The 22983-nt window shown below is 46.2% G+C and overlaps 1 protein-coding gene and 1 pseudogene across 1 annotated transcript in view; one reads left to right on the top strand and one right to left on the bottom strand.

Moving 5' to 3' along the window:
- The window catches only part of LOC119171523 (atrial natriuretic peptide receptor 1), a 770478-nt gene that overhangs the window by 301498 nt on the left and 445997 nt on the right, over positions 1–22983 (bottom strand). The gene's annotated exons all lie outside the window — the stretch shown is intronic.
- On the top strand, positions 13727–16994 carry LOC119171522 (uncharacterized; annotated as a pseudogene).

Here is a 22983-nt window from a genome sequence, read left to right as displayed (position 1 = left end):
CGCGCAGCGCATGTCGTCGGTGCACTGCCCCGTGTCAAGGGAAATACGGTGGTCATCGTGGGAGTGACTGCTGACCTTTCAAATAGCCTCGACGCATCGCCCCGTATCATATCAGGGCACGGCTGTGATCATCGTGGTCGTGTTTTTGTTGTGCCCCGCTGTGAGCGCCACCTGGATAGCTGTTCAGCTCGGAGCATCTCCGGGTGTACTGAACCACACTTTGGCAGCAGCAGCGGATCTGCGCACAGCCTACTGAACCATTGCATATTGTTTTTACAGGTCAGTACTATCGTTGTTTCTTTCCGTAGTGTTCTGTTGCTTTCTGCTGCTGCTGCTGCTGCTGCTGCTGCCATAGTGTTTTTAGTGTTTTTTGATGTCGCCAGCCGAAATGGAAAAACATTTTAAAGAGTTGAAACAAGAGTTTCGCGAAATGCGGACTGCCCTGGAGAGAGAGCTGCGTAAGGAAATACGTGATGTGAAAACAAGTCTAGACTTTTTTAATAAGCAGTTTGAAGAAATTTCGGCTCTGTGCTCGCGGCTTGAAAAAGAAAACGGTGAGCTAAAGGCTCAAAATGATGTTCTGAAGACTGATTGCAGTCAGCTGAAGCAGGTCGTTCTCAACAATGAACGTAGGACTACCGCCCTAGAACAGTACTCGCGAAACCGAAATATTGAAGTGAAAAATGTTCCTTTCGTGGAGGGTGAACGGTTGACCAGGGTCGTTCAGAAGATTGGTGAAGCTGTCGGCGAATCAGTGAAAGAAGATGACATAGAAATTTGCCATCGCGTGACTGCTAAGGATGCATCTTGCCCTCATATTATTGTGCAGTTCAACAACCGGTCTAAGCGAGACGCAGTTCTGGAAAAGGCGAAAAAGTTGCGCTTAACGACAGCTGATATTGGTTTCCCAGGAAAGACATTTGTCTACGTCAATGAACACCTATGCTCACAGTTAAAAAAACTACTGGGACAAACTGTAGCGCGCAAGAAGGAAGCCGAATGGCGATTTGCCTGGACGAAAGGCGGCAAAATTTTTGCGCGAAAGGATGAGAAGTCGAGGGTGCTTCAGATAACTACTGAGAGCGATCTCGAAAAGATCGTTTAAATTTGTTGAGCTTCATCCTTTAGCAAAAAAGCTAGAAGAAAAACAGGGCAAAAAGAAAATGGCTGCAGACTGCTTAACGCCACACCAGTTGAGCCTATTGGTATCTGGTAGAAAACACCACATTTCCTACCTTCATATAAATGCGCAATCAGCCAGAAACAAGGCAGATGAGATAGCAATACTGCTTGAATCGTTTGAGTTCTCCTTTGACGTCATCATGGTTACTGAAACCTGGTATCGCCATGAATCCGACGTTCTTCGTATACCTAGCTATGCCACGTATTTCTTGAACCGCAGTGATAAATTAGGTGGTGGTGTTATGCTCCTGGTCAAAGATGTGTTTGAGTGTGAAATACTCGAGGCTTTTTCTGTGGTTACTGACGATTACGAGATTATGACTGTAAAATGTTCTTCGGGTATTTTTTCTGTGGTATACCGCCCCCCCAAATGTAACATGTGCAACTTTTTTACGTTTTTAGACACTTTCCTGTCGTGGGTCAATGAAAATGGTTACAATCTTACTATCGGGGGTGACCTAAACATTGATATGCTAACTTCCAGCCCCCAACGTCTTGAACTTTGCAATATCATGGAATCAAACGCATTTAAAAATGTTATAAAACACCCCACTCGATTTCATGCCCAATCCTGCACACTTATCGACGTCATTATAACAAATAGCACAAGTGCACCTCTTTGCTCGGGTGTCCTTAAGACACATATTAGCGACCATTTGCCTGTTTACTCAATTTTAAGTCAAAAGAAGCTTCAACTTAGGGATGCAAAGCCACCGCCTACCCCATTCCGGTACATATGTCCTAGCACAATTGATATGTTCGCTGCATATATATCCAAGATAAAATGGGACGCTGTTTTCCGTGAAACTGATGCAGACACAGCGTATAATGTTTTCATCGAACGTTTTAGTGAAGCCTACAACAAGTGCTTTCCGCTCAAAGCAAAACGCAGACCACGCAAGGCAAGAAAGCCTTGGATTACTTCGGAATGCCTTCAAGCTATAAAAGTAAAAAATGCACTTTACCAGAAATTTCTAATATCTAGAGACAAAGAAGACTTGAAGACATTTAGAAAACATAGAAATACTACAAACTCCTTATTAAGGAAAAGCAAACTTGAATATTTTAGCAACCTTTTCAGCCCTGAAAAAACCAAAACGTCCGAAGCCATCTGGAAAAAGTTAAACATGTTGCTCCACCCACACTCGGATGATAGCACATACCCGACTAAACTCATTGTAGACAACCGCGTTCTAACTGGTGATGACCTTGCTGAAGCTTTCAATAAATTCTTTACCTCTATTGGAGAGAGCTCACACGACAATAATTTTGCGCGATTCATGGGTTCGCAAGTAGGCGAAAGTGCATTTCTATTTCCAGTGACTACACAAGAGGTTACGGCAGATTTCATGTCACTAAAGAATAGCAGGTGTTGTGACGTAGACGGCCTGGAAATCCGTCCAGTTAAGCATGTTATTCATGTCATATCTCCTATTTTAGAATACATCATTAACTTAATCTTCTCATTGGGCACGTTTCCTAGTCGTCTTCAGATAGCCAAAGTTTCTATTATTTTCAAAGGTGGTGACAAAAATAGCATGACCAATTACAGACCAATTTCTATTTTACCTGTATTTTCTAAAGTAATTGAAAAGTTGTTACATAAACGAATAGTGTCATTCTTAACCAAGCACCACATTATGACGCCTTTTCAATTTGGTTTCACAAAGCAGCGCTCAACAGAAACTGCCCTACTAATGCAAAAAGAAATCATACTCGATGCATTTGAAAAGGAAATATATACACTTGGAATTTTTGTAGATTTCTCAAAAGCATTTGACAGAATCAACCACATTACATTAATTAAAAAACTAGAACACTACGGTTTTCGGGGGAACTTTATAAGTGTCATAAAAACCTATTTGAAATACCGACAGCAAAAAGTAGATATAAATGGCTACGCATCTAGTTTTAAAAAACTGTCACATGGCGTGCCCCAAGGAAGTATTCTGGGTCCCCTGCTTTTTAATCTGTATGTGAACGACTTGACAAACATCGATAACAATACAACATTTATTATTTATGCAGATGATACCAGCTTATTTTTTAAAGACTGCGATTTGCATAAACTAGTTGACAAAGCAAATAGTGTCTTGAAACTGCTGCACATTTGGAGCATAAGAAATTCGCTAATTATAAACACCTCAAAAACAAAATCTGTGCTCTTTCGTCCAATAAATAAGCCCGTAAACTGCGATTTATCATTAGTGATTGGCTCAGAATCTATAAGGATTGAACCGATAGTGAAAACTCTGGGAGTTTTTTTCCACGAAAACATGCTATGGAAGGATCAGGCTGAGTTTGTCCATGCTAAACTTTCTCGTACTGTAGGTATCTTATCGCGCTTACGTTTTCTCTTGCCACAAAAAATTAAACTCTTACTATATAATTCGCTATTTTTATCTACATTAAGCTATTGCTATCTAGTATGGGGCACCACATCGGAAAAGAACTTAGGCCGAATATATAGATTACAGAAAAAGGCTGTGCGCATAATTACAGGTGTTCCTCGCGATGAACATTCCAAACCCATTTTCGAAGCCCTTAATTTACAACCAATGCCTGAGATATACAATACAATTTTAATGAAGCGATATCGTACTTCCTTAAAGAATCACGACTCTTTTCTTACTGATTTAGCGCGTTTGACACCCTATACCTGCCCCTATAGCACACGAGCTACCGATGACTGGAAAATTCCTTACACACGTACTAACTATGGTCGCCAGATGATGAGCTACTTACTGCCACTAACCTTAAACAGTTTCTTACAATAAACCATTTATACTGCTCCGTTCTGTAAATGTTTTTCAACGTGTTAATAAAATGCAAATCGGCATGACCTTGAAGTACATGTTTTGATATTGTATAATAACTGATGATCTCATGCTGCTGTTGCTGTTGCTATGTTGTCAAATGGTGCGAAAGCCTTCGTCAAGCCTTAATGGCTTTTTGCTTTCGCCCCACAGCATCACTGTTGTGACTTTTGTAATGTCTCCTGTGATGTCGGAATAAACTGAATTGAATTGAAAGAGCGCACGTCCATGACCCACATGGCCAACCTGCAGCCCATTGTCTCTCGTACTCTACCATCGTTCCCGCACACCGCCGCCGCACCACCAGGCACCGTCAGCTCGACGTCCCCGCCACGAACGTACGCGTCGGTTCCTGCCGCACCTCCCACAAGCTTTCCCACGAGCTTTTCATCACCACCGCCTGAGCCGTCACCTGTCCCTCTGACTGCTCTCTCTCCCGGTGCAGTTAGCGCAAGCTACTACCCTCCTCATCGATCGACTCGGCCTACTTGCTATTATTGCGGCTATCGTGGTCACAATGCACGCTTTTGCTGCAAGCGCCAGCAAGACGAGCGCCGAGGGTGTGACATACGCGAACGGGACTATACCGCAGGAGCCTTGTACCAGGGCCGCCGTTATTCGTCACCGCCGCGTCGGTTTCCATCTCCGCCAGCATCGGGTGAACTGCGCAGTACTCACCGATCAACCCGACGCCGTTCACCGTCGCCATACCGTCGCTCTTCTTCTCCTCTTCAGCCTGCTTCCCTTACTTCTGATCGGCGTTCGGAAAACTAAGCGATGCAGTTTTTGGAGGACAAACTGCATTCCAACACAGGACTCCAATTCCTCCAGCGCGCCCCTACAATACGATTGCGGTCACAGTTGAGGGAGTGGACGTTGATGCTTTGGTAGACACTGGGGCTGCGTTTTCTGTTAATCGTGCTGATTTGTGTGCCCGTCTTCGAAAAGTCACGACGCCTTATGATGGACCGACACTGGTTACAGCCCAGGGAACAATGATTCGCCCTTCCGCTCTCTGTACTGCCCGTGTACTAATCGACGAAATTCATCATATAGTATTTGCTGTGCAATCCCCGTGCTCCCATGAACTCATTTTAGGCTGGGACTTTCTTTCCTCTGCTTCTGTGGCTATTTGCTGTGCACAACGTGTCGTCCATCTTACTGACACGGACCACTTGCTCAACGACGAAACCTACAGGCAACTTCAACTCATCGCTGCAGTGGACATCGAGTTACCACCAAACGAACATCAATTAGTTACAGTTTTGTGCAACGACGTCGACTCTGGTGACATTTTGGTCACTCCGTCACCGCGTTGACTTAATAAAGGCATAGCTCTCGCATCAGGTGTGGCTTGCTTCAACAATGGATCAACTGTCCTCGCTGCTACCAACACCACACAAGATAAAATTTTACTGCCACGGGGCACTACTGTCGCCTGCGTTGCCGATCTGCAGCCTGTGTGCGTTGTGCCTCTTACCCCTGGCTCCTCTAAAGTCCATCCTGGAGATCATGCTGCTTCCTCGGCCTTTACAGCAGCCATCAACAAAGACTTGAATGACTCACAGAAGCAGCAGCTGCTTGATTTGTTGGAAAAGCATGCAAACTCCTTTGACGTTCATTCATCCACCCTGGGCCAGGCAACCGCTACAGCACATCGTATTCAGATCGACGGAACATCCACTGTGCACCGCCGTCCGTACCGCGTCTCTCTAGCCGAATGAAAAATCTTTGAAGAAAACGTAGACGATATGCTCCAACGGGAGATAATCCGACCCTAAACCAGTCCTTGGTCGTTGCCCATCGTTCTGGTACGTAAAAAAGACGGTTCCGTACGATTTTGTGTCGATTACCGAGCACTCAATAAGATCACTAGGAAGGACGTATACCCCATGTCACGCATCGACGACGCCCTAGATTCCTTACAGGGTGCTGAATACTTTTCGAGCCTCGACTTGCGTTCCGGCTATTGGCAAATCCCCATGCACGAAGATGATAAAGAAAAAAAACTGTGTTTGCAACCCCGGACGGCCTATACGAATTCAATGTTATGCCGTTCGGTCTATGCGATGCACCCGCAACTTTTGAGCGCATGATTGACACCGTGCTGCGTGGCCTGAAATGGAAGACTTGCCTATGTTACCTCGATGACATTGTTGTCTTTTCATCGACGTTCCCTCAACATCTGCAACGCTTGGACGAGGTCCTGACTTGTCTTGCGGGCGCTGGTCTTCAAATTAATACAAAAAAGTGCCATTTCGCTAGCAGATCTATCAAGGTACTCGGTCATGTTGTGAGCAAGGACGGAATTCGTCCAGACCCTGATAAAACTGCTGCAGTGCTTCGCTTCCCTTACCCTGACAAACCGAAATATTTGCGAAGTTTCCTTGGTCTCGCCTCTTACTTTCGGCGATTCATACAAAACTTTGCCTCCATAGCCGCACTACTTCATAAGCTACTTGCTTCCGGTAGGCCCTTTCAGTGGTCTCAGGAATGTGAATCGGCTTTTGACAAGTTGAAGAGTGCCCTCACGACCTACCCTGTACTTGCTCATTTTCACGATGATGCACCGACCTTCCTGCACACAGACGCTAGCGGCCGCGGTTTAGGAGCCGTGCTCCTGCAACGCGACAACTCTTCGCGAGAGCGAGTCGTTGCATACGCCAGCCGCGTCCTCTCCGCAGCCGAGAGGAACTACACGATCACCGAGCAGGAGTGCCTCGCCATCGTTTGGTCAGTACAGAAATTTCGTCCATATCTACATGGCCACCATTTCACCATTGTGACCGACCACCACGCTTTATGTTGGCTTTCGACACTCAAGAACTTGTCGGGACGCCTCGGACGCTGGATTCTACGCCTCCAAGAATATGATTTTGAGATCGTGTACAAGTGCGGCAGGAAGCATAGTGACGCCGATGCTCTTTCTCGCTGCCCACTAGCAGCGACTTCACTCGCGGTTTCCGCCATCAATTTGCAGAACACGCCCTCGGAGTTCACGTCTACGGCGGTTTCCTCTCTCGCCTCTATGGACCAGCTGCCTTCGGACGACCCACGCGATTTTCCTTCTCGACAGTTGGCTGACCCATACTGTCAATATATTATAGGCTACCTCACTGGCAGTTCCCGTCCACCTAATGCAAGGTTCCGTCGCCAACTCTCGCAATTTAAGGTGGACAACTCGGTGCTGTACCGCAAAATTTACCATCCTGACGGTCAGCGCTGGGTTCCCGTTCTACCCCGATCGCTTCGGTCCGAAGTCCTCTGGGCGCTTCATGACCATCCGACTTCTGGTCACCTTGGTTACCATAAAACCTACGATTGCCTTCGAAGTCGGTTTTATTGGCCAGGCATTACCACTAGTGTATGTAGCTCGGTACGTCGGGTCCTGCACTACCTGCCAATGTAGAAAACTACCAACATCTGCTCCCGCCGGTACACTACAGCCTCTTCCGTGCCCAGCCACAACATTCGAAGTTGTAGGCGTCGATCTTTATGGCCCCCTCCCAGTCAGTGCTGCTGGAAACCGGTGGATAGTAACAGCCGTTGACCGTTTGACGCGCTACGCCGAGATGGCATCCGTTACTACTGGTTCAGCTTCTGAGATTGCCGATTTCATCCTCCGAGCCATTATACTGCGTCATGGTGCTCCACGTGTGTTGCTCAGTGACCATGGAAGGGCCTTCCTTTCACAACTAGTGAACGAACTTCTTCACGCCTGCGGCACAACTCACAAGACTGCCTCTAGTTATCATACCCAGACTAACGGCCTCACTGAGCGATTCCACCACACTCTTGCTGACATGATCACCGCCTATATTGAACCAGACCACAAAAACTGGGACGTTGTTCTACCATTCGTCACTTTCACCTACATTACGGCCACTCAGCGGACAACCGGCTCCTCGTCTTTTTACCTAGTTTATGGACGCTCCCCTACTTCTTTCCTGGACGTCTCTTTCTTTACTTGCCAAGCGAATTCATCTCCATCTCCTTCAGAGGTATACGTTTCACGACTCGCACAGGGCCGCCAACGTGCTCGTATAAACACTGAAGCCCGCAAGCAAGACAGAAAGCTAGTTTATGACGAATCGCATCGTGCTGTATCCTTCCAACCTGGAGACGAAGTCCTTCTTTTGACGCCTGTTCGCACACCTGGCTTGTGTGACAAATTTCAGCCTCGGTTTATTGGGCCGTACACAGTTCTTGAAGAGACTTCACCAGTGAATTATCGCGTGACGCCACTTGTAGCCCTAGCAGATTGCCGTTATCGAACTACAGAGGTCGTCCTTGCCTCCCGTATGAAGCCCTTCATGCGACGTTCTTTGTCCCCTTGACTTGCCGCGGCCAGGCTGGCCGCTTTCACGTGGGGGGAATTGGTGTGGGCATTTAGTATACGCATCCTCTTCACCGGTACATTATCATCATTATCATGTGTGGCTCATGCATCCTCATCGTTGTCGCGTAGCATCATTATCTTGGCTCATTCATCGTAGCTGTCGGCTGCTGGTTCCTCGGGCCTAATAAAAGGTAATCTAAACCAAGACTTCATAGTATGTACGTATGTATGTATGTATGTATGTATGTATGTATGTATGTATGTATGTATGTATGTATGTATGTATGTATGTATGTATGTATGTATGTATGTATGTATGTATGTATGTATGTATGTATGTATGTATGTATGTATGTATGTATGTATGTATGTATGTATGTATGTATGTATGTATGTATGTATGTATGTATGTATGTATGTATGTATGTATGTATGTATGTATGTATGTATGTATGTATGTATGTATGTATGTATGTATGTATGTATGTATGTATGTATGTATGTATGTATGTATGTATGTATGTATGTATGTATGTATGTATGTATGTATGTATGTATGTATGTATGTATGTATGTATGTATGTATGTATGTATGTATGTATGTATGTATGTATGTACGTATTTATGTATGTATGTACGTATTTATGTATGTATGTATGTATGTATGTATGTATGTATGTATGTATGTATGTATGTATGTATGTATGTATGTATGTATGTATGTATCGCAGCCTACGACGTTTAGATATCCTGGCGGTTTCTATGATGGTATCGATACAAAAATTGGTATGACACAACACGACTGTATTACGAATATAATTGGCTAGTCACAACATGGACATCAAAACATGTATGTAATGAATGTCATGATTTACAATTCATGGTCTTGCTGCTCCTGCGGTAAATTTGTTCACATGACATTTTGCGAAAATTGTATGGTATGACATGACTGCATGACGAACATAAGTGACAGGCCCTAACGTAGAAATCATGACATGCATGTCATGACTACACGCCATGTTCATAGTGCGCTCGCGGTCATTTCGCTCGCTTGAAATGTACCGAATTGGGTATCATGGGACGGCAATGAATGACGAAGGTACATGACTGGAGCAAACATTAAAATCATGAGATACGTGTCATATACCAAAGCTGGAGTTACGTGACGTGAGTGGAAGACGAAGGTAAATGACACGTCTGAACTTGATAATAATTATATGCATGTCATGCGAAACATGATTACATGCTACGCTGATAGCGTGCTCAACGCCGTTTCGCTATCTCCACATATATAACATCTGGTATCACGTGACGCGAATGAACGGTGAAGGTAAAGGACACGTCCAAACATGATAGTCTTAATATGCGTGTCATGTAAAACATGACTACATGCTACGCTCATAATGCGCTCACAGCCGTTTCACTAGCTCCACATATACGAAATTTGATATTACGTGGCATGAGTGGACGACGAAGGTAAACAACACGTCTAGACATCATAATCTTGATGTGCGTTTCATGTGAAGCATGATTGCATGCTACGCTCATAGCGTGCTCGTGGCGGTTTCGCTGCATTCACATTTACCAAATTTCATATCAGGTGACGTGCATAGACGACGAAGGTAAATGACACGTCTAAACATAATAATCATAATATGCGTGTCGTGTGAAACATGATTACATGCTACACTCATGGCGTGCTCGTGGTTCTTTCGCTAGCTCCACATATCACATAGTGATACTAAATTTGGAATCATGTGACGTGAATAGACGACGAATTTAAAAGGCACGTCCACGCATAATAATCATGGCATGGAAGTCACGTACGGCGTAATTTACATCCGCCTCGTAAAGTTGTGCTCATTTTAAAGTGACATATCAACCTTCCCCATTCGTGATTCGTATGTCATCGATTACCACAGTACACGGGATTTGCGAATTTGTTTCTTTCAACTAATCCACGGTAGCACTGGACGGTTCCATTCTTCAGCACTGTATAGGCTTCAAGTGTCCTCCTGATGTCGCTTAGCCGTATTAAATCTCATTTAACATTTTCGATAGTGATTTGATTTGCGGGGTGTAACACTCTAAAACTACGATATGATTATGAGAGACGCCGTAGTGGCGGGCTCCGGAAATTCTGACTACTTGGGGTTCTTTAACCTGCCCCCAAATCTGAGCACACGGGCCTACCGCATTTACACCTCCATCAGAAATGCAGTCTCCGCAGCCGGAATTCGATTCTGCGACATGCGGGTCAGCAGCCGAGTACCTTAGCCACTAACACGGCAGCGGGATCGAACACCCTCGAATGATACATTCCTCGAATGGCACAGCTAGATGTGCCTCATTAGATATCATTCTAGCGTTTAAGGTGGCGAAGTTCAGATTTAAATGGCGGCCTGTCCGACCGTTTATCACTATCTCACTGTCAATGGACTTGAAAGAAACATTCTTTAACAAAGCGTGTACTTTGTTTTGACAAGCCATACATGATGTTTCTAAACATTGACGTGTCCGATGGCTTGATCCATGGAGGGGTGGGTTCACCGAATCATATACAGTTGGATGAATTGGGCATTCAAAAACGCCTCCAGGTCCACTTTCACCCTGAAGCAAGTCCAGGATTCGCATCAAGACCACGACATTTCGGGAAGTTGCTGGTGCTGGGGTGTCTGTGAATTCAGTTCCCATCGAAATGGGCGCCGTCACTATCACTTTAGATGTGCAAACTCAACTCTCTGCCCAAGATGAGCTGTGGTGATGCTTGCGTCGTTAAAACATCGTACGGCTTCGTCGTCGCGACAGTGTACATCTCATCAGAAACCTTGTGGACTGACGTCACGAACTTTTTCTGCAGACCTGTCGTGCGGTGTGCCTACAGGATGTGCCGGTAATAGTCCCTGGATACTTAAATTTTGATGTACCTCTACGTGAAAACCACGGGCTTGTCGTATTTCCCGATGCCGAACTTAGGCTTCGTTTTCTGTCGGACGACACGCAGTCAACTATTCATAAGACCTGTTTAGATAATGTACTTACTGCATTGCTGTCAATTCAACCACAATCGACCGTGTTCACTGCACTTCAAATGGTCCCTAAATTTTCTAGCCTTAATTCGCATAACAGTCCGATGTGTGCTGTGGTATTCTTTGCTTCGGACTCGTGCCGAAACTGTGAATTTTTAACACGAAATTATTTTATACCAGGGTAAACCACGGCACTCCTGGCGCACTTCCGTCATGAAAGTGACGTCGGAGCATATGTACTAAGCAATTCCAGAGGAAAAAAAAAAGGCAGATCCCACGTAGAGATGGAATATGCGAAGCGCGAATGACGAAGGTTGATATATCACATTGAAATCTGCACAGCAATACAAGGTGCACGTAAATTGTGTAGTGAATGACTGCCATAACACGATTATTATGTTTACGCCTGAAATCTGTGTTCGTCGTCAACTCACGTCACGTAATACCAGATTTGGTACATATGATGCTAGCGACACGACCGCTAGCGCATCATGCGTGGCATGTAGTCATGTTGCTACAGGACACTCATGTCATGATTATCATATTTGCACCAGTCATATACATTCGTCATTCATTCACGTCACGTAATACCAAATTTGGTATATGTGAAGCTAGCGAAACGGCCGCGAGCGCGCCGTGAGCGCAACGTGTAGTCATGACTTACGGGACATGCACGCCATGATTTCCACGTTAGGGCCTGTCACTTATGTTGACCATGCAGTAAGGTCATACCATACCAGTTTTGCAATATATCATGTGAATGAAACCACCGCAAGAGCCGCTTTACCATGACATGTAAGTCACGACATTCATTACCGACATGTTATGATTTTCATGTTATCACTTGTGACTTATGTTCGAAATACAGCCATGTTATCTCATATCAATTTATGAATTTTGGTATGTATTCTATTATCAAAACATCCAGGAGAGCTAATCGTTGTAGGTGGCTAGATAGGTACGGTAAGAGTAACCGAAGTTCGCTAAGAAATACTTCACATTTAAAACCAGAAGCGAGCATTTGTCGCGCGAAATCAAACAAGCAACCTCTCGATTTCCAGTGCTTGGCGCTAACCACTACGCCACGAAGCGTCCGTTGTCGGAAACGCTAACGGCAAGCAATATAGTATGCACACCATACACCGTTTCGCAGTTCGTAGAGCTTGAAACTTTAGCGCGTTTTCGTTATCAGTAGCGAGATGTCGCGACTTGCTCGCGTTGAGCGCGGTCCAGAGCACGTCGCCTGCACGAAGCGCCGCCTCCGCGGTGCTGCTGACACGCGACATAGTGTGACAGATGTTGGCGCGTCCTGTGTATACTTGTGCGCTGATTTCGTGTGTATTTCTTCCTGCTTGAGCAGCGCGCTTCAAGTGTCGCGATGTGACAGTTAGTCCCAGCTTGTACTGTGTACGTTTATTTCTGGCAGAAACCAGAACACCAGCAGAAGCGGCTGCACAAATGGGACCCGGAAATGAAGTTCCGTATGCCTCACAAGTTAAAGCGAAGCATCTCATGCGTTATCCACAGCATTCGGCTCGGCGTGGCTTACACGAGACGTTACACCCACTTGATTGGCTGTAATGACACAGATCCCAATTGTGGTCACTGTCGGTTGCCAGAAACGCTAGAACATATATTTTGCGACTGTCCAGCACATGCAAGCGAACGTCAGCAACTGATATCTTCGATTGGCCGATATATTAGTCGACCATTAACCGATGAGGTTGTGTTAGGTCCTTGGCCTGACGCCAGCAGCACACATGTGGTTATACAAGCCGTCATCGCTTCCTTAGAAGCCACTGGACTGGATGCACGTCTGTAGAGTTACCCAGCCTAATAAGAACACATCATCTCTCTACCTTACCATCGTCATTCATCACTCTTTCACTCCCCAGTCACCCTTCCCCAGTGTATAGTAGCAGGCCAGAGCAAACTATAGCTAGGCCGACCTCTCTACCTTTCTGTAAATAAACTCTCTCTCTCTCTTATTTTGTGCGTGCTTTCTTCTTGAGGTGTGCGCTGAAAGTTTGGAGCTGCTTGCAGTTTATAATGTGACTTTTAAATGTCTTACTGCTGCTGCAAAAAATGCACAATTAACGCTCAACTACCTCTGTAACAACACAGTTTGATTTCTCGTTAAAACAATTCCTACATAGGGGGTCAGCCATGTTTTTTAAGTATATTGAGGGCCGCATTATTCTCAGCGGGCAATTCTATAGCAGCGGAAAGCTTGCTGTGAGCATCGAAAGAATGTTCATTCTGATAGCGGAGCTGTTCTGGCTTAGACGACAGATGAGTGTCCGCGACGGATGCCGCGCTGCGTTTCCCGGATACAGCCGCTGATGACGTCCCGATCTAGGATGAAGCTGAATTCACACTACGGAACTGGAAAGAACGGCCCGATAGGCTACTTTGGCAGGGGCAGCTGTGGCACGAGCTATCACTCGTGAGTTCTCGCGAATTCAACAAATAGCGTAATCACAGCAAAAAAAAAATCTGAACATGCAAGCACGCAGCTAGAGGGAACAATGACCACGGAGCCTCTCACTCTGCCTTGAAAATCAATGTTGTCGTTGTCGTGAAACTGAATGAAAGGCCCCAACCTACTTGTTAGCGCTTCGTGCTCAGGCAGGCTAAGGCGTCAACGCTGTTTCCCTGTTTCCCAGAGGTCGCAATTGGATTATGAGGTCGGTACAATGTGCCCCTTTCGAGCGATGCGCTCACACGGTAACACAATCAGCCCGACGTTTCTAGTGGGCCACTGTCTCTTGCGAAACAACACGACACTCAAGGACAGAGACGAGAAGGCCAGAAAAAAGAACATACAAAAACCAGAAAGGATGCCGACAAATCTCACTGAATGTCTTTTTTTTTTTTTGAACAAGAAGGTTTCCGAGGCTACCTCATTTAGATAGTTGATGTTCACCTAGCGACCATTTCTGCAGGTGAATTTGAGGACGCCATAGCGAACTTCCTAGGAGCCTGGATGTTTCGTTTTTAGTTCCAAATGAATCATAATGATATTTTAGGCACAACTGAACGGTGAAAAACATTTCTATGACACCCCTCCGCATTTACCGTTTTCTTGACGTACACTTCCAATTCCCTTCCTTCGGACAGCTACAACTACAAAAAAGGGAAAAAAACGAATGAAACGGGAACTTTCTGCCCACTCTTTACTATGCGTGAGCAAATAGTTCTTGTTAGCATGAGTAACGCCACTGAATGCATTATGGCTTTATAAAAATTGTAATTTATATGCGGCAAATAGGTTGAGGATAAATATAAAATAATCTCTCGAATAAGAACTCATTCGCGTTTGTTCACAAAAGGTTCTCGCAGCAATCGCTTTCCTGCACGCGTAAGATGCTCCCAGAAAAGATGCCTGGTGAAGATCTCGAACAGCGTTAAAAAGAGTGTTCGATCAAACAGAGATGCACGCAAAAGAACGTCTCAACGCCCGAAAGAATGCTTCCTTTTACGCCCCTTCACTGAATAGCTTTTCACTGGCACGCTTCTTGACAAGAAAATTACGAGCGTCTCAGAGGAACATTTGCGTTACAAGCCATTCGTAAGTGCGAATGACCGGAAGCCCTAGCGTTTACAAACAAGGTTTTAGGGGCGAAGCTCCTTATAGCGGCACCTGTTCGTCCCTCGTAGGGTCGTAGTGTGTAACAATTGTTATATTTTGACCTCCAAGGTGGTGCCGGTAAGAGATTTTTTCTGTGCGTCCTTAAACAGTAAAAAGTAACGCTTAATGTACATGCCAATAGCTGCTAGTGAGGAGTGAGAGACAGGAGAATTTGGCTTTTAGGTAAAGCGCATGCTGCGATCCCCATTAGCAGCCATTCGCATGTACATTGAGCACTGTCTGACAAGAAAGGGTTGCTACATTATACTCGCTGGGTGTAACCTCCTTAGTTTTACAAAGGATTAGCGAGCGTTGAGCCGCAGTACCATGATTACAATGAACTAGTATATACCATGAACTCGAGGTGGTTAAAGGTGGGAAGTAACCCCGAAGGGCAAGCCGTAAGAAAGTGTGCGTGTGCCACCTCTCGTTTAGTCCTTGGAATGTCCGCTAAACGGCGGTGCTTCTATATGGGCAATATATGGTGAAAAGATGCGAGATGGTGGTACATGGAGTGTTGAATAGATGGACGAACAGACACACAGACAGATGCATGGATTGACGCGTGAACGGACCCAGGGTCGTATGCATGGACGAACGCAGGGACGGACGCACGAACGGACGCACGCACGGATGGGCGGATTGACGCATGGACGGTCACACAGATGGACGCATGGATGGACGGAAGCAAGAACGAATGGACGGATGAATGCTTCGCCCCACTCGCCATCATTCACTCCGTGGATATGCTGCCATTTTTTTTAATGCGAAGCATTTCTTTATAGCCACTTTATAGCACACTTTATAGCCTTGCTTCTCTTGCGGTGCTTTAGTTTACATGTTATGTTGCAAAACTGGTATGGTATGACATGATTGCATGGCGAACACAAGCGACAGACCCTAACATGAAGATCATGACATGCGTGTCATGTAACAAAATGGCTACATGTCGCGCTTATGATGCGCTCGCGGCCGTTTCGCTAGCGTCACATATACCAAATTTCGTATTACGGTACGGGAATGGATGACAAAGGTATTTGACTGGTGCAAACATGATAATCATGAGATTCGTGTCATGTAACAACATGACTACATGCTATGCTCACGATGCCCTCAAGGCCGTTTCGCTAGCTTCACATGTACCAAACTCGGTATTCCGCAACGTGATCGGACGCCATATGTTAATGACGGAGTGATTATCATGTACCGCTGGCCATTCCTACATACGAGGGATACGCGGACATGAAATTAGTCGCCGACTTTTCGCAAAAGTTACAAGATTATCGCGACGCGCAAGTCCTCACAAATGAGACTCTCCTGCTACGCGTGCTGCCCGTCGCCCTGTCTGGCTCTGCCGCACGCTGGCGTCGTCGACAGTTGGTCCTTCGACAGTTGGTCCCGTTTTGAGCAGCTATTCCGTGCCGAATTTCTTCGCCCCGACTACATCATTCGCATGAAAGATGAACTATGCAGGCGTACACAGGGTGAGGATAAATGCCTCCAAGAATACGTACGATCCTTTCAGGGGCTTTACGACAACGCATACCCTTCAGCATATGACGCGGAAAGAGTGACTCGAGCAGTTAGGTCAGTCGCATCCGCGTTTCAAGGCGTACTTAAGGGGTCGCTCGTTCTCTTCACTCGACGGTCTCGCTAGAGCAACGGGTGATATTCAGGCAGCGATGTTGGTCGAGGTCGCATACTAACCACAGCCTCCTCCCGAATCCACTCTAGAGCCGTCCTGCGCGTGGCATGGTCCGACCAACCCTATGACCTCACCGACGGCCCCACTAAGAGCTCTAGACCCATTCAGTCACTACAATATGTTTGCTCCATCCGCCTTCACATCAATTATCCAGGAGCGTGGGACACCCACACCGGGCGCCTCGACCCAAATTCAGCCCGTAGCGGCCGCCACCCATTATAGTGCAGGAGGCACAAGCAGGAACCTTCTGGTATGCTTCCAGTGTGGAGGTTGGGGCCACTACAGAAGCTAATGTTCAGGCAGACCAGGCCCTGGCCGCCAGGGAAACGACTGGGGCCGGTGATGGTGAGCGCACACCTATCGCTTGCCAGTATTCTACCCCCCCCCCCCGGGGGGGGTCTCACTTTATGCAGGTCCTAAAAAACCTAATACGCCTCCTCCGTAGGCTACGGTTCGTCTTCAAGAGAAGCCAGAAGTGCCGCAGAGGTCCCGACGCCGGTTATTTCGGTCTTCGCATCATCCAGCCGCCGGGAAGCACGGCCGCGGGAAACCTTCAGAAAAGCAGCACATGCCCAAAGAGATAACGCCGCATTCTTCCCCGCTCGGAAAACTACCAGAGAACCAAGAAACCAACACTCCTGCAGAGTGCCCCCCACCCGACAGCCACAGTCTACCCTACAATACGGTGAGCGATCGGCCTTCTCTTGTTCCCCACGCTGATAAAGCACCATTCGTGATGGTTTCCATGACAAGAGTAAAAGTCCCCGCTCTTTTAAATACTGGCTCAGCTGTATCTGTTTTCGGGGATCGCACCGAGAAAGCCTGTGACGTTAAAGGCTTAGCTTTGCGAAGGGTAAAATCTAATTTGCGTGTGGCTTCTGCTGAGGTCGTCTCTTCTACACTTGCAGCTCGTTTAGCGGTTACACTCGACGGGTGAAAATTTCGTCAACGTTTCCTACATTTACCCCGACTTTCCTGCCCCGTGATCTTGGGCGCAATTTTTTAGCCAATATCCGCACAGGCACCTGCAGCCACGACATCAAAGCAAAACCACTCACGTTCATGCCTACCTCGCCAGAACTCCCGTCTGATCTGCTTGCAACAAATGTGCATCCGTTCTTGGAGACCACTACTGACTTCTTGACTCTTACAGAATGCTTCAAAGGGCCATCAGAGCTAAAAGCTAAAATCACAACAGCCCTGAAGCCTTTTTCGGCGATGTTCACAGAGGCTCCTGTCAAGGTCAATGCATTATAACACAGGATTTACACAGGTGACACCCGCCCTATCCGTTTCAATCCGCGCCCGCTGAGCGTGCACAAGCGTGCACTTCTGGACGCTGCCCTCAAATAAATGCTCGCCACTGGTACCTAGAATGGAAACAGTAAGGAATAAAAGTTAATGGAGAGTACCTTGGTAACCTGCGCTTTGCTGATGACATCGCATTGCTGAGTAACTCAGGGTACGAATTGCAACTCATGATTACGGAGTTAGAAGAAGGAGAGCAGAAAGGTGGGTCTTAAAATTAATCTGCAGAAAACGAAAGTAATGAACAACAACCTCGGAAGAGAGCAGCGCTTCAAGATAAGTAATAGTGTACTTCTAGTTGTAAAAGTGTATGTCTACTTAGGGCAGGTAATAACCGCGGAGCCGAACCACAAGATTGAAGTAACTAGAAGAATACGAATTAGGTGGAGCACATTTGGCAAGCACTCTCAAATTATGACAGGTAGGTTGCCACCATCCCTCAAGAGGAAGGTATATAAAAGCTGTATCTTGCTGGTATTAGCTACGGAGCAGAAACCTGGAGACTTACAAAGAGGGTTCAGCTTAAATTGAGGACGACGGAGCGAGAAATGGAAAGAAAAATTGTGGGTGTGACCTTAAGAGACAAGAAGAGAGCAGAGTGGGAACAAACAGGGGTTAAGGATATAATAATTGAAATTAAGAAGAGAAAATGAACATGGGCTGGGCATTCAGCGCGTAGACAGGATAACCGCTGGTCATTAAGGGTAACTGACTGGATTCTCAGAGAAGGCAAGCGGGTTAGGGGGAGACAGAAGGTTAGGTGGGCAGATGAGATTAAGACGTTTGCGGGTACAGATTGGCAGCAGCAAGCACAGGACCGAGTTAACTGGCGGAACATGGGAGAGGCCTTTGTCCTGCAGTCGACGTAGTCAGGCTGGTGACGATAATGATTGGTGCCGTGAGAGCACTTAACAGTTCATGGGCGTTTCCAGTTATTTTAGCTCCAAAGAAGGACGGCTCTGCGCGTTTGTGCGTAGACTACCAGTGGGTAAATGCCATCATGCTTCGAGACTCCTACCCGTTCCCATCAATAGACTCTGTTATGCACTCCCTTAAGGCCGCCAAATTCTTCACTACCCTTGACTGCAGCAGATGCTTCTTGAAAATTCCGTTAGCAGAGTGCGATGCTGAGAAAACAGCATTTACTTGTCACAGGGGATCGTTTGAGTTTACGAGATAACCCGTCGGATTGTGCATTTCACCCGCCAGATTTCAGCGCGTCATGGACATTATGCTTCGAGACGCTAAATTCAACTATGCAATGGCGTACATGGACGACGTGGTAGCCTTTTCGCAAACCTTCGATGAGCACTGATCCACCTAACCACTGTATTTCAAAGAATGCAGGAAGCAGGGCTCACCATCAACCCCTAGAAAGCTCAGTTGGTCTCAAACAAATCAGCCTCTTAATTCTCGTTATCGAGCGAGGCACAGTACAACCAGATGAACAGAAACTTCAGGCAATCCTGCATTATCCACCAGCAACGGGTGTCAAGAGCTTGCAACGTTTTTTGGGTATGGTAGGCTTCTACCACCACTTCATTCCCCACTGTAATGATCTGGCCAGACCACTTCACCAGCTCTCCAGCAAGGGTGTCTATTGGTCTTGGACTAACGTGAAGCATGCATCATTCCAGGCTCCTTCAAAGGCTATCGCTGATACATCACGGTTGCGCCTCCCTGACCTAAACGTGCCTTTCACTGTGCCGACCGATGCTAGTGACTATGGCCTTTGAACAGTTTCGCTCCAGGAATATCAAAAGATGCTTTACCCACTAGCATTTACGAGCCACACGCTCTCGGGCGCACGAAGTATCAGCACCGTAACAGAGAAAGAGTGCCTCACAATCGTATTCGCGCTGAAGAAATTTGACATGTACCTCAATATGGAGCCTCATTTACGATTAAAACCGATCACCAGGCGCTGTTATGGCTGTCGAAGATGAAAAACACATCCGTTTGTCTGGCCCGGTGGGCTTTTCCTCTTCTGAAATATAATTACAGAGTTGAGTACAAGAAAGGTACCGGCAACAAAGTGGCTGACGCGTTTTCCAGAGCGCCACTGTCCGGAGATGGTGAACCCACCACCTAGGTCCTGGCTGTGACAATGCATGAAGATGCATGGGGAACACAGGTCTCACAACAACAGCTTCTTGACGCTCAGAGAAGCGACGACCAGTGCATGGAAATATGCAGTGGCCTGGTCACAGCCAGTGTCACCGGGAACACACGGTCCACAAACACTTAAGGCAGCTGCTTAAAAGCCGAGGACGGCCTGCTTATGCGTTATGTACCCTCTTTTGATGCGCGTGATGGCGAGCCCCCGTTACGCATTTTCATTCCTCGGACTCTACGCAAAAGTTTCTAGGCATACTTTTATGACACAGGCCTCGCTGGTCACAGTGATGACAAGAGAACTTTCGAGAAGTTGTCGCGTCGCCACATGGCCGCACATGAGAAAGGACGTCACATCTCAAGTTCGCACTTGCCCTAGCTGCCAGACCACAAAACCGAGGGTAGGCAAACCACCGGGCCTCACGCAATCTGTGGAAAGCAGGTACCCATGGGAAATCGTTGCCTGTGACGCAATGGGCCCGTACCCTAGATCAGCTAGGGGGGGTCGGTACTTGTTAGTAGTCATTGATCATTATTCAAAATGTGTTTCCGTTATGCCTGCTCGATTCTAAGCTAATTTGGAATTGTCAGCTGCAGAAATTCACTCGCTTCGGTTTTCCAAAGGTGCTAATAACAGACGACGCTGCATATTTCACAGGTAGAATATTTGCGGACACTTGCAAAGTTCTTGGTGTACAGCACAAAAGAACGACACCTTACCACCCTCAGGCCAATATTACTGAGCGCCTCAACAGAAACCTCAAGACAACGTTAGTGGCTTTCACCGACCGACACAAGGACTGGATGCCCGCGACAGGAAATGGCATTCGCCACGCGAACAACAGTGAATCTGTTGTTCGCGTGGCGAACAACAGATTCACTTGAGGTTGCGGCAGTAAAAAAACTGCCGCAACCTCAAGGGGACACAATTCAGTATCAGCGAAGATTACTCTAAACGAGTAGTTGAAATCAGAAAACAACTATGGATTTCATCAGCGGATGAAAGAGCAAAGGAAGCAAAGGTTAAACTAATCATCGATAAATTGAAAGTAAACAACGTTCTCTATGGCTGGAATGAGGCTACCAACGAGCGATTCAGGTATGCTAGCCCAGGTATTACCAGCTCTGACTGACGCAAATCGAGACCGACCGCATCTGTTAAGGTTATTAATGTAAACGCCAGAAGTTTGCTGAATAAAGCTGATGCAGTTGAAGCCGCAATCCTGGAGCATGAACCGGATATAATGGTCGTAACAGAGACTTGGTTACACACGGATGTAGCAGATTTTGAAGTAACACCTACAGGTTACACAATTGTTAGAAAAGACCGGCAAGGAAGAGGTGGTGGTGTTGCGTTTCTTATTAAAGACAACATTAGGTTTTCAGTGTTGGATGATAACTATGACATAGAAATGTTGTGGATTAGGTGTGGGTTCAGCGAGCGAACTGTGTATATTGGAGGGATTTATAGAGCGCCGAATTCCTCTCTTGATATAATCGCAAAGCTAAGAAATTTTATGGATTCTAATTTTAGCCTCCAAGATAACGTATTATTATTAGGGGACTTCAATCTTCCGGATATTAATTGGCTATCCCAGTCTCCTGGATCGGAACAGGTTGCAAGTGCTGAGCAACTACTGGAGCTGGCATTCTGCTACGGGCTAACGCAAACTGTCACTGAATTTACTCGGATAGGGACTACAAGGTCATCTATCCTTGATTTGGTTTTTGTGTCCCCAAAGCTGTTGCCGTTACTCAGCCGTTGTGAAGTTGTAGAAGGCCTATCCGACCACAGAATGGTAGTAACGCACCTAGCATTGTCCCCAGACACCTTGGGTAAACCCACACTTAGCACTGTATTGAATTTTATGGCGGCTGATGATGTGTCTATTTTGGACTATCTTGAAAGGTCCTTTGATGAATTTCAGGTCCTTTACAACACTGACTGCAGCACTGATAGGCTATGGCATTTCTTTTCAATTGTTGTAGGGAAGTGCATAGACAGCTATGTACCTAGGATTAGAAAACGCATTTGTAAAACCAATCCCTGGATTACCAGAGAAATCATTCACACAAAAAGAAAACTAAAACGGAAACGGAAATCTTGTGCAAAAAATTGTACCCCTGAAGGAACAGCTTGCATTTCTTCAATGAGACAAGAACTGAAACGTCTGATCAAGCAGTCCAAGGATCGGTTTTTCAATGTGACATTGACGAAATACTTGAAGGAAGCCCCCTCAAGGTTTTGGCGCTTTGTAACTCCCCCAGCAAGCTCTCCGAGGCCACCTGAAATTACTCAACAACGTGTTGATGATTTCAATTCTTTTTTTGCTTCTGTGTTTACTCATGATAATGGCATTTTGCCCGAGTTTTCTACGTCACCATTGCAGCGGCCGATCGATGATGTGGTAATTAGCGAAGAGGGTGTCCTAAATCTTTTACTTAATATAAATACAAGAAAAACCCCCGGCCCTGATGGTATACCAAACGAATTTCTGTACAGATACGCTGAATGGGCGGCTCGCTTCCTTACAAAAATATTTCAGTCGTCCCTGCGCAGTGGCTCTTTCCCACTAGCGTGGAAGCAGGCTAAAATTACCCCTGTTCACAAAAGTGGCTCCTCTCGGGACGAGCGCAACTACCGTCCTATTTCACTTATCAGTACATGTTCAAAGATACTCGAGCACATTATTAACAAACACTTGATGTCCTATCTTGATACGCACAATCTATTATCTTCGAAGCAGCATGGCTTCCGCCGAGGCTTATCTACAACAACTCAGTTAATCGAATTTGTTCATGATCTTTCAAAAACAATCAATTTGCGTGGTCAAACTGATGTGGTATATTTGGATTTC

The sequence above is a fragment of the Rhipicephalus microplus genome, chromosome 4, assembly GCF_043290135.1.
Source record: "Rhipicephalus microplus isolate Deutch F79 chromosome 4, USDA_Rmic, whole genome shotgun sequence".
Classification (NCBI taxonomy): domain Eukaryota; kingdom Metazoa; phylum Arthropoda; class Arachnida; order Ixodida; family Ixodidae; genus Rhipicephalus; species Rhipicephalus microplus.
Note: the sequence above shows the minus strand (reverse complement) of the source record. Positions and strands in the feature narration are given on the sequence as shown.